Source organism: Mandrillus leucophaeus, unplaced genomic scaffold (assembly GCF_000951045.1).
Source record: "Mandrillus leucophaeus isolate KB7577 unplaced genomic scaffold, Mleu.le_1.0 Scaffold1552, whole genome shotgun sequence".
In the NCBI taxonomy this organism is placed as follows: domain Eukaryota; kingdom Metazoa; phylum Chordata; class Mammalia; order Primates; family Cercopithecidae; genus Mandrillus; species Mandrillus leucophaeus.
In genome coordinates this window covers 162,937-176,406 of record NW_012101535.1, presented here as the reverse complement: position 1 = coordinate 176,406, position 13,470 = coordinate 162,937, and the positions used below count along the sequence as shown (strand labels likewise).

At 41.3% G+C, this 13,470-nt stretch overlaps 1 pseudogene; it reads right to left on the bottom strand.

Annotated features, from left to right (window-relative positions):
• Positions 1–822: 822 nt before the first annotated feature.
• The window catches only part of LOC105536138, a 57,297-nt pseudogene continuing 44,649 nt past the window's right edge, over positions 823–13,470 (bottom strand).

Genomic DNA, 13,470 nt, shown 5'->3' with positions numbered 1-13,470 from the left:
TATTATACAGTTTGGGTTTTGTTGTTATTTTCTGTTGAAGATAAACCAAGCAATGGTTTACATCTAATTTAGGACTTAGAGAATTATTTCCCTGCTCACAGCGTTTGTCTGGATCCTAACCCCAAGACGAATGGCTGAAAAAAAATTTTTTTTCACTGATTCTAAGTCAGTTCTAGGTGTGTCTTGTCTGTGACTCAGGAAGAGTTCCCGGCCCTCCTCCCACCTTTTACGTCAGGTCTTTTCTACGTTCAGCAACCCTAAGTCTTCACCTCACTGGATGTCAGACTTTTTAAATAAATTCCTTTGAGTTGATGAATGTATTTTGTTTCATTTTTTTATTACAGTGAAACTTCTATTTCTAATTAAATAAATAATGCATCTTTATAATTTTTAAAATGAGCAATATACAAAAGTATAAGGACATAAGTGAAAAAAGTCACATGAAATACAAACTTCTGAGGAATCTATCATTAACAAAAATTTTGTGGCCATCTTTTAATACATATCTTAATGCATTTTAACTAAATTTGGTATGCTACATGCTATTATTTTTTATTATAACATTGTTATGCAATCTCATACTCTTTGATTACCTCTTCCCTTCCTACAAATTCCTTACCTCTGCTATACTCCCACATAACAAAGGGAAATAACTGCATGTGTGTTTTCTTTTTGTTTTAATAAATTAAGGATTTTTAAAAATTTTTCCCAAGATTAAATGACTATTTAAAAATTGTGCCACAATATAAATAAATCCACATTCTCTCCCTTAATTCTGTACTTCTGGTACTCTAGAAAAGTTGGTGTTCCTGCCTCACATCTTCAAATTAACATTGTCAGATTACAAGAATAAGTCTTCCCAAAAGAGATCTTCCAGAAAAACAAGCTATTTACTAGGTTCATATTTCCCTTTTCATGTAGCATGCACCAATAATCTAAGAAGAATATCTTGGAGAGTAAGGAGGGCATCCACTAGCAAGACCACAGGTGTTGAAAGCCATAAGATTGGAGACAAGTGCAAAGGGGTAGGTCAACATACTAGCAAAATAATCATGTGACAGCTTGAGAATAACTCTTCATTTCATTCATGACAGAAACCCTGTCCAGGTATTGATGAGGTAGGCCATTGGGTTACACAGCCACAAAGAAGTGATGTCACCCAGGAGGCGAGGAACAAGACCCATGGAAAATCCTAGGATGCTCTCTACCCAATAGGTGGTTACCAAGGAGTCACAAAATCCACAGTACTTGGATTCTCTGCCAATGACTTGTACCACAGATCTCAGAGCAATCATATAGAAGAAGTGTGTGATGAGGGTACAAGCAGAATGAGTGATCATATCTTAAGTGGTCTCCTTGTTAACCATGTCAAAGGAAGATGAAACTTCTTTTTTTTCAACTATTAGGTTCAGGAGTAAATGTGAAGATTTGTTATATAGGTAAATTGCATATCATGGGGTTTGGTCACCCAGGTGAAAAGCATAGTACCCAACAGGTAGTTTTTTGATCCTCACTCTCCTCCCACCCACTACCCTCAAGTAGGCCCTAATGTTCGTTGTTTCCCTCTTTGTGTCCATGTATACTCAATGGTTAGCTCTCATTTATAAGGGAGAATATGTGGTATTTGGTTTGCTATTCCAGTGTTAATTTGCGTAGGATAATGACCTCCAACTCCATCCCTGTTGCTGCAATGCACATGATCTTGTTCTTTTTATGGCTGTGTAGTATTCCATGGTGTATATGTATCATATTTTCTTTATCCAGTCTACGGTTGATGGCCATTTAAGTTGATTCCATGTATTTGTTATTGTGAATAGTGCTGCAAAGAACATATGTGTGCATGTGTCTTTATTACAGAACAACTTATATTCCTTTGGGTGTATACCCAGTAATGGGATTTCTGGGTTGAATGGTAGTTCTATTTTAAGTTCTTTGAGAAATCACCAAACTGCTTGCCACAGTGACTAAAATAATTTACACCCCCACCAGAAGTACATAGCATTCTCTTTTCTCCACAACCTCACCAGCATCTTTATTTTTTGACTTTTTATTAATAGCCATTCTGACTGGTGTAAGGTGGTATCTCATGGTGCTTTTGATTTGCATTTCTCTAACGATCAGTGATGTGGAGCATTTTTTCATATGCTTGTTGGCTGCATGTATGGCTTCTCTTGTAAGTGTCTGTTCATGTCCTTTGCCCAGTTTTGATGGGGTTGTTTGTTTTTTGCTTGCAAAATTTGTTCAAGCTCCTTTTATTAGTAGACTCTGGATATCAGACCTTTGTTGAATGCATAGTTTGCAAACATTTTTTTCCCATTCTGTAGGTTTTCTGTTTACTTTGTTGAGAGTTCTTTTGTTGTGCAGAAACTCCTTAGTTTAATTAGGTCCCATTTGTCAAATTTTGCTTTTGCTGTATTTGGTTTTGGCATCTTTGTCATGAAATCTTTGCCTGGGGCCTATATCCAGAATGGTATTTCCTATGTTATCTTCTGGGGTTTTTACAGATTTTCATTTTAGATTTAAGTGTTTAATCCATCTTGAGTTGATTTTTGTACATGGTGTAAGGAAGAGGTCCAGTTTCAATCTTCTGGATATGGCTAGCCAGTGATCCCAGCATCATTTATTGTATAGAAAGTCTTTCCCCCACTGCAGTTTTTGCCAATTTTGTCAAAGATTAGATGGGTGTAGGTATGTGGCATTATTTCTGGGATCTCTATTCTGTTCCATTGGTATGTGTGTCTGTTTTGGTAGCTGTACCATGCTGTTTTGGTTACTGTAGCCCTGTAGTATAGTTTGAAGTCAGGTAATGTGATGCCTCCAGCTTTGTTCTTTTTACTTAGGATTGCTTTGGCTATTTGGACTCTTTTTTGGTTACATATCAATTCTAAAATAGTTTTTTCTAGTTCTGTGAATAATGTCATTGGTAGCTTGATAGGAATAGGATTGAATCTGCACATTTCTTTGGGCCTTATGGCCATTTTGACAATATTGATTCTTCCTATACATAAGCATGGAATATTTTTCCATTTGTTTGTCATCTTTGATTTCTTTGAGAAGTGTGTTGTAATTCTCATTGTAGAGGTCTTTTGCCCCCTTGGTTAGCTATTTTCCTAGGTATTTTATTCTTTTTGTGGCTATTGTAAATGAGACTGCATTCTTGGTTTGGCTCTCAGCTTGGGTATTGTTAGTGAATAGGAATGTTACTGATTTTTCTACATTGCTTTTGTGTCCTGAAACTGCTGAAATTGTTTATTAGATCAAGGAGCTTCTGAGTAGAGACTAGGGGTTCTCTAGAGATAGCATCATGTAGTCTGCAAACAGGGATAACTTGACTTCCTCGTTTTCTTTTTGGATGCCTCTTATTTTCTTCTCTTGCCTGGTTGCTCTGGCTAGAACTTCCAGTAGAAGTTGAATGAGAGTAGTCAGAGTGGGCATCCTCGTCTTATTCTGATTTTCAAGGGGAGTACTTCCAGCTTTTGCCTGTTCAGTATGATGTTGGCTGTGGGTTTGTCATCGAAGGTTCTTATTGTTTTGAAGTATGTTCCTTCCATGCCTAGTTTGCTGAGGGTTCTTAACACGAAAGGATGTTGGATTTTATTGAAAGCATTTTCTGTATCCATTGAGATGGTCATATGTTTCTGTTTTTAGTTCTTTTTAAGTAGTGAATCACATTAACTAATTTGTGTATGTTGAACCAATTTTGCATCCCAGGGATAAAGCCTTCTGGATCATGGTGGATTAGCTTTTTGATGTGCTGCTGGATTCAGTTTGCCAGTATTTTGCTGAGTATTTTTGCATCTGTGTTCATCAAGAATGTTGGCTGAAGTTTTCTTTGTGTGTGTGTGTGTGTGTGTGTGTGTGTGTATGTGTGTGTGTGTCTGACAGGTTTTGGCATCAAGATGAGGCTGACCTCATAGAACGAGTTAGGGAGGAGACCTTCTTCCTCAATTTTTTAGAACAGTTTCAGTAGGAATGGTACCAGCTCTTTTTTATACCTCTTGTAGAATTCAGCTACGAATCCATCTGGTCCCGGGCTTTTTCTGGTGGCAGGCTTTTTATTACTGATTCAATTTGAGAACTCATTATTGGTCCATTCAAGGATCCAATCTCTTTCTGGTTCTTTTTTTGGGAGGTTGTATGTTTCCAGGAATTTACCCATTTTTTTTTCTAGGTTTTCTAGCTTGTGGAAATAGAGGAGTTCATAAAAAATAATTCAACCGAGAATTTCATTTCCACCCAAACTAAGCTTTATAAGTGAAGGACAAATAAGATCCTTTGCAGACAAGAAAATCCTGATTCTCTTAGTATTTACTTGTCTGAAAGGATCTTATTTGTCCTACTGAAATCATTTTTACTGAAACTATAATAATCTCTGACAGTGTTTTTTTTTGGTTTTTTCCTGTGGGGTCAGTAGTAACATCCTCTTTGTCATCCTTAATTGTGCTTATTTGTATCTTCTCTCTTTTTTTCTTTATTAGTCTAGCTAGTGTTCCATCTATCTTGATAATTCTTTCAAAGAAGCAGCTCCTGGATTCATTGATCTTTTGTATGATTTTTCATGACTCAATTTCCTTCAGCTCAGCTCTGATTTTGGTTATTTCTTGTCTTCTGCTAGATTTGGAGTTGATTTGCTCTTGTTTCTCTAGTCCCTCTAGTTGTGATGTTAAGTCATTAATTTGAGATCTTTCTAACTTTTTGATGTGGGTGTATAGTGCTATAAACTTCTCTTAACTGTCAGTCAGGTATTAAAGTGGCCCACTATTATTGTGTGGTTACCTAAATCTCTTTTTAGATCTCTAAGAACTTGCTTTATAAATCTGGGTGCTCCTGTGTTCAGTGCATACATATTTAGGGCAGTTAGGTCTTCTTGTTGAATTGACCCCTTTATTGAATTGACCCCTTTAACATTATATAATGCCCTTCTTTGTCTTTTTTTGATCTTTGTTAAAGTCTGTTTTGTCTGAAATTAGAACAGCAATATCTGCTTTTTTCTGTTTGCTTGGTAGATTTTTCTCCATCCCTTTACTTTGAGCTTATGGGTATCATTACATGTGAGATGGGTTTCTAGAAGACAGCAAAACCTTGAGTTTTGCTTCTTTATTCAACTTGCCTCTCTGTGGCTTTTAATTGGGGGAGTTTATCCCATTTACACTCAAGGCTAGTATTGATATGTGTGAATTTGATCCTCTCATCATGTTGTTAGCTGGTTATTATGCAATGTTGATTGTGTGGTTGTTCATAGTGTCACTGGTATATGTACTTAGGTGTGTTTTTGTAGTGGCTGATAATGGTCTTTCTATATTTAGCACTCCCTTCAGAACCTCTTGTAAGGCAGGTCTGCTGTTAACAAATTTCCTTAGCAATTGCTTGTCTGAAAATGATCTTACATGTCCTTCATTTATAAAGTTTAGTTTGTCTGGATATGAAATTCTTGGTTGAAAATTATTTTAATTAAGGATGCTGAATATAGGCCCCCAATCTCTTCTGCTTTATAGGGATTCTGCTGACAGGTCTGCTGTTAGCCTGATGGGTTCCCTTTGTAGATGACTTGCCCCTTCTCTCTAGTTGCATTTACCATTTTTTCTTTCATTGCAATCTTGGAAAGTCTGATGACTATGTGTCTTAGATGTGGTCTTCTTGTGTAGTATTTCACAGGGATTCTCTGCATTTCCTGAACTTGAACATTAGCTTCTCTAGCAAGGTTGGGGAAATTTTCATTTATGATAAACTCAAATATGTTTTCCAAGTTGCTTGGTTTTTCTCCCTTTCTTTCAGGGACACCAGTGAATCACAGACTGGATCTCTTTACATAATTTCTTATTTCTTGGAGTTTTTTTGTTCATTCTTCTTTACTGTTTTTTATTTTTCTCTGACTATTTCAGAGAGCCAGTATTCATGCTCTGAGATCTTTCCTCAGCTTGGTCTGTTCTGTTATGAATACTTGCAAATGCATTATGAAATTCGTATAGTGTGTTTTTTCAGCTTTATCAGATCGCTTTGGTTCTTTCTTATAAAGGCCATTTTATCTATCAGCTTCTGTATTATTTTATTGTAATTCTTAGATTTTTTTGAATTGGGTTTTGACTTTCTCCTGCATATCAATGGTCTTTGTCTCTTCTATATTCTGAATTCTATTACTGTTATTTCAGCCATCTTGGCCCGGTTAAGAACCATTGCTGGGAACTAGTGTGGTTGTTTGGAGTTAAGAAGACACGCTTCACTGGGCACAGTGGTCACTCCTGTAATCCCATACTTTGGGACGCCAAGATGGGCAGATCACTTGAGGCCAGTGGTTCAAGACCAGCCTGGCCAACATGGCAAAAACCCATTTGAAACCCTGTCTCTACTAAAAATACAAAAATTAGCCAGGTTTAGTGGCATGTGCATGTGGTCCCAGCTACTCAGGTGGCTGAGGCATGAGAATTACTTGAAATTGGAAAGCAGAGGTTGCAGTAAGCCATGGTTGTGCTACTGTACTCCAGCCTGAGTGACAGAGCAAGACTCTGAAAAAAAAAAGACACTCTTGCTTTTTGAATTGTCAGAGTTCTCACATGGGTTCTTCGTCATCTTTATAGGCTGATGTTCCTTCAGTCTTTCAAGTTGCTGTCCTTTGGATTTTTTTATTCTATTTGATGTCCTTGGGGGTTGATTGTGGCATAAGTTGGAAGATTTTCGGGGCCCAAGGCTTAGTTCAGGACTATGGACTGCTTGTTTTAACTCTGGGAGCCCGGTATTGGGCCCTTGACTTTTTGGCCCCTCATGTTTAGGAACCTGCTGCACTGAAGGAACCAATGCATTCCTGGTCCACTGGCCACAACGTTCCGATAGGTGGTGCTAGCCAAAGTGCTTCATAGAGCAGTGGTGGTGGGATCTGTCCTCATTTGCACATGCCAGCAGCAGTGGCAGTGTGGTTGGGTACGTGCTTTTTGGCTGCAGCAGGGAGTTGGTGGTTGCAGGGGTGCTGTCCTCCATGTGGGTGTTTGCAATGGCAGCATCTGCAGTGGCAGCAATGGCAACACAGAACAGGGGAAGGACCAGGATGTCCCTCCAGCATCCACACGTGCACTCACACCAGTGGCAGTGTTAGCACAGGAGCAGGGCACTGGGGGGCACAGGACTATGTGTGCCTTCTATGCGCATGTTCATGTGGGCAGCTGTGGCAGCACAGGGTGCAGGGTGAGTCCACTGGTGACCATGCATAGTTCACCCTGGCAGCAGTGTTGGTGCAGGGGTTGGGTGCCAGCAGGTGTAGGGCTCTCTGTCTGTGTGCCTGCAAGCACTCTGATGGCAATGCCAGCATAGTGCGGGGTGGGGGGGTTGGCAAGGTGCACTCATATTGGCATCAGTGACCTGGCAGAGTCTACATGCTCCCATACACTGGTAGAGAAGTGGAGACAAGGTCTGCTGCTGCACACTCGTGCTGGTAAAACAATTTGGGCATTGGCTGTGGGTGACTGTACAGGCAAAGTGGCATGGGGGAGGCTGCAGTTGGGGGAGGGTGCAAGCAGACTGGTACTGCTCTGCTGAAGCTCTCTGCCAGTAAGTCACAATCTACCAGTGCAGGAACTATGCTGGGAGCTCCCCAAAAGGCACTCCACATGGGCACCCAAGGCTGCACTGCAAGCAGGTGCAGCCATGTTGTGGCCCCAAGGAGACCAGCCGACCAAGGGGTGCTCAGGTCAGACCAGCCCCATCTCAATGGCAAGACTGCCCTGTATTGTTCAGGTATGACAGTTTCCCTTGGGCTAAAGTCTCCTAGGGGAGCAAGGTGAGCCTTGGGGATGGTCATCCCTGGCTGTGCTCCACTATAGATGCTCCCGCACCAAACCCTCTGAGTTTCACATAGGCTGGAGTTCTGCCCCTACCACTTCTATAAGCAGCTCTCTCTGCCAGCTCAAGTGTTCATGCGGATCATGGCATATCCTGGTGCCACGATTACAGAGACCTGTGGCAAGAGTGGGTTGCTCCTTGCCTATTCAACTCACTCATTCCCCAAGAGGAGTTGTGGGCTAGGAACAAGTCCCAGTGGTGTTCCCAGCTTCCTCTCCCTTCAGCCTAGCATCTGTATCTTCCATCCATTCACTCTCAATGCCTTCCCTCTGAAGACCTGGTAGAAGTGCACCCTGTCTGCCTGATGTCCTGATCCTTCAGTGGCAAACGTTTCTCCTGACTGTGTCTACTCAGTCATCTTAAGTTGCTCTCCCTGAAAATTCTTTATATGTTTCTCTATTATTTTATAATTTCTGAGTTTGCTATATTAGTGAAAATGGTATCCTCAGCCTTAAATTCACATGTTCTCTAATATTTTAAAATCTTTTATCCCACTTATCTTTTATGCAGCTGAAATTTTAATATAGAAGTCTAACTTATTATTTTTGGATTGTGTGGATTATAATCCAAAATGGCACATATGGATTGCCAATTGTTCCAGTACCATTTATTAAAGAAACCATTCCTTTCCACTAAGTTGGAATGCCATTGTTTTCATACATTAAATTCACTCAACCCCCCATTCCAAGTTGGCTGAATAGGAACAGCTCCAGTCTGCAGATCCCAGTGTGATTGAAGCAGAAGATGGGTGATTTCTGCATTTCCAACTGAGGTACCTGGTTCATCTCACTGGGACTTGTTGGACAGTGGGTGCAGCCCACAGAGGGCGAGCTGAAGCAGGGTGGGACGTTGCCTCACCCGGGTAGCACAAGTGGTTGGGGGATTTCCCTTCCTAGCCAAGGGAAGCCGTGACAGACTGTACCTGAAAAAACGGGACACTCTCACCCAAATACTGCACTTTTCCCACAGTCTTAGTAACCAGCAGACTAGGAAATTCTCTTCCATGCCTGGCTTGGTGGATCCCACACCCATGGAGCCTTGCTCACTACTAGCACAGCAGTCTGAGATAAACCTGCGGGGCTGCAGCCTGGCTGGGGGAGGGGCATCCACCATTGCTGAAGCTTGAGTAGGTAAACAAAGCAGCTGGGGAAGCTCGAACTGGTCAGAGCCCACTGCAGCTCAGCAAGGCCTACTGCCTCTATAGACTCCACGTCTGTGGGTAGGGCATAGCTGAACAGAAGGAAGCAGAAACGTCTTCAGACTTAAACATTCCTGTGTGACAGATGTGAAGAGAGCAGTGGTTCTCCCAAATCAGCATTTGAACTCTAAGAACAGACTGACTGCATCCTCAAGCGGGTCCCTGACCCCCATGTAGCCCAAATGGAAGACACCTCCCAGTAGGGGCCGACAGACACTTCATATAGGCAGGTGCCCCTCTGGGACGAAGCTTCTAGAGGAAGGATCAGGCGGCAATATTTGCTGTTCTGCAATATTTGCTGTTCTGCAGCATCCGTTGGTGACACCCAGGCAAACAGTGTCTGGAGTGGACCTCCAGCAAACTCCAACAGACCTGCAGCTCAGGGACCTGACTGTTAGAAGGAAAACTAACAAAAAAAAGGAATAGCATCAAAATCAACAAAAAGGACATCTACACCAAAACCCTATCTGTAGGTCACCAACATCAAAGACCAAAGGTAGATAAAATCACAAAGATGGGGAGAAACCATAGCAGAAAAGCAGAAAATTCTAAAAACCAGAGCGCCCCTTCTCCTCCAAAGGATTGCAGCTCCTCACAAGCAACGGAACAAAGCTGGACGGAGAATAGGTTTGATGAGTTGACAGAAGTCGGCTTCAGAAGGTCAGTAATAACAAACTTCTCTGAGCCAAAACAGCGTGTTCAAACACATTGCAAGGAAGCTAAAAACCTTGAAAAAAGGTTAGATGAATGGCTAACAAGAATAAACAGCATAGAGAAGACCTTAAATGACCTGATGGAGCTGAAAACCATGGCAGGAGAGCTACATGATGCATGCAAAAGCTTCAATAGCCTATTCAATCAAGTGGAAGAAAGGATATCAGTGTTTGAAGATAAAAATAATGAAATAAAGTGAGAAGAGAAGTTTAGAGAAAAAAGAGTAAAAACAAACACACAAAGCCTCCAAGAAATATGGGATTATGTGAAAAGACCAAATCTGTTTGACTGGTGTACTGGAAAGTGACAGGAAGAATGGAACCAAGTTGGAAAACACTCTTCAGGTTATTATCCAGAAGAACTTCCCCAACCTAGCAAGGCAGGCCAACACTGAAATTCAGGAAATAGAACACCATAAAGAGAAGAGCAACCCCAAGACACATAATTGTCAGATTCACCAAGGTTAAAATGAAGGAAAAAATGTTAAGGGCAGGGAGAGAGAAAGGTTGGGTTACCCACAAAGGGAAGCCCATCAGACTAACAACAGATCTCTCGGCAGAAATCGTACAAGCAAGAAGAGAGTGGGTGCCAATATTCAACATTCTTAAAGAAAAGAATTTTCAACCCAGAATTTCATATCCAGCCAAACTAAGCTTCATAAATGAAGGAGAAATCAAATCCTTTACAGACAAGCAAATGCTGAGAAATTTTGTCACCACCAGGCCTGCCTTACAAGAGCTCCTGAAGGAAGCACTAAATGTGGGAAGGAAGAACCAGTACCAGCCACGGAAAAAACATGCCAAATTGTAAAGCCCATTGATGCTATGAAGAAACTGCATCAAGTAATGGGCAAAGTAAATAGCTAACATCATATTGACAGGATCAAATTCACACATAACAATATTAACCTTAAATGTAAATGGGCTAAATGCCCCAGTTAAAGCACACAGACTGGCAAATTGGATAAAGAGTCAAGATCCATCAGTGTGCTGTATTCAGGAGACCCATCTCACGTGCAGAGACACACATAGGCTCAAAATAAAGGGATGGAGGAAAAGCTACCAATCAAATGGAAAGCAAAATAAATAAATAAATAAAGCAGGGGTTGCAATCCTAGTCTCTGATAAAACAGACTTCAAACCAACAAAGACTAAAAGAGACAAAGAAGGCCATTACATAATGGTAAAGAGATCAATGCAACAAGAAGAGCTAAGTATCCTAGGTATATATGCACCCAATACAGGAGCACCCAGATTCATAAAGCAAGTCCTTAGAGACCTACAAAGAGTCTTAGGCTCCCACACAATAATAGTGGGAGACTTTAACAACCCACTGTCAGTATTAGACAGAACAATGAGGCAGAGGGTTAACAAGGATATCCAGGACTTGAACTCAGCTCTACACCAAGCAGACCTAATAGAAATCTACAGAACTCTCCACCCTGAATCAAGAGAATATATATTCTTCTCAACAGCACATTGGACTTATTCTAAAACTGACCAAATAATTGGAAGTAAAGCACTCCTCAGCAAATGTAAAAGAATACAAATCAAAACGAATTGTCTCTCAGACCACAATGCAATCAAATTAGAACACAGGATTAAGAAACTCACTCAAAACTGCACAACTACTTGGAAACTGAGCAACCTGCTCCTGAATGACTACTGGGTACATAATGAAATGAAGGCAGAAATAAAGATGTTCTTTGAAACCAATGAGAACAAAGACACAATGTACCAGAATCTCTGGGACACATTTAAAGCAGTGTGTAGAGGGAAATTTATAGCACTAAATACCCACAAGAGAAAGCAGGAAAGATCAAAATTGACAACCTAACATCACAATTAAAAGAACTAGAGAAGCATGAGCAAACTAACTCAAAAACTAGCAGAAGACAAGAAATAACTAAGATTAGAGCAGAACTGAAGGAGATAGAGACATAAAAAAACCTTCAAAAAAATCAGTGAATCCAGGAGCTGGTTTTTTGAAAAGATCAACAAAATTGATAGACTGCTAGCAAGACTAGTAAAGAAGAAAAGAGAGAAGAATCAAATAGATGCAATAAAAAATGATAAAGGGGATATCACCACTGATCCAACACCTCTATGCAAGTAAACTAGAAAATCTAGAAGAAATGGATAAATTCCTGGACACATACACCCTCCTAAGACTAAACCAGGAAGAAGTTGAATCCCTGAATAGACCAATAACAGGCTCTGAAATTGAGGCCATAATTAATAGTCTACCCACGAAGGGAAGTCCAGGACCAGATAGATTCACAACCAAATCTACCAGAGGTACAAAGAGGAGCTGATACCATTCCTTCTGAAATTATTCCAATTGATAGAAAAAGAGAGAATCCTCCCTAACTCATTTTAGGAGGCCAGCATCATCTTGACACCAAAGCCTGGCAGAGCCACAACAAAAAAAGAGAATTTTAGACCAATATCCCTGATGAACATCAATGTGAAAATCCTCAATAAAATACTGGCAGGGGGCGCACCCAAGACAGCCGAATAGGGACAGCTCCAGCTTCCAGCTCCCAGCATGAGCAACACAGAAGATGGGTGATTTCTGCATTTTCAACTGAGGTACCAGGATCATCTCACTGGGGCATGTCGGACAGTTGGCGCTGGTCCACGGGTGCAGCCCGACCAGCGAGAGCTGAAGCAGGGTGAGGGAGGCATCGCTTCACCTGGGAAGTGCAAGGGGGAAGGGAATTCCTTTTCCTAGCCAAAGGAAATTGAGACACACAACACCTGGAAAATCGGGTAACTCCCACCCTAATACTGTGCTTTACAGGGGTCTTAGCAAATGGCACACCAGGAGATTATATCCCACACCTGACCCAGAGGGTCCCATGCCCACGGAGCCTCCCTCATTGCTAGCACAGAAGTCTGAGATCTAACTGCAAGGCAGCAGCAAGGCTGGGGGAGGGGTGCCCACCATTGCTGAGGCTTAAGTAGGTAAACAAAGCCCCTCAGGAAGCTCGAATTGGGTGGAGACCACCACAGCTCGAGGAGGCCCGCCTGCCTCTGTAGACTCCTCCTCTGGGGACAGGGCATAGCTAAACAAAAAGCAGCAGAAACCTCGGCAGAGGTAAATGCCCCTGTCAGATAGCTTTGAAGAGAGCAGTGGATCTCCCAGCATGGAGATTGAGATCAACAAAAAAGAGAATTTTAGACTGATATCCCTGATGAACATCGATGCAAAAATCCTCAATAAAATACTGGCAAACCGAACCCAGCAACACATCAAAAAGTTTATCCACCATGATCAAATTGGCTTCATCCCTGGGATGCAAGGCTGGTTCAACATACGCAAATCAATAAACAGAACCAACAACAAAAACCACATGATTATCCCAGTAGATGCAGATAAGGCCTTCAACAAAATTCAACAGCTCTTCATGCTAAAATCTCTCAATAAAGTAGGGATTGAAGGAATGTATCTCAAAATAATAAGAGCTACTTTTGACAAACACACAGCCAAAACCATACTGAATGGGCAAAAACTGGAAACATTTCCTTTAAAAACCAGCACAAGACAAGGATGCCCTCTCTCACCACTCCTATTCAGCATAGTGTTGGAAGTTCTGGTCAGGGCAATCAGGCCAGAGAAAGAAATAAAGGGTATTCGATTAGGAAAAGAGGAAGTCAAATTGTCCCTGTTTGCAGATGACATGATTGTGTATTTAGAAAACCCCATTGTCTCAGCCCAAAATCTCC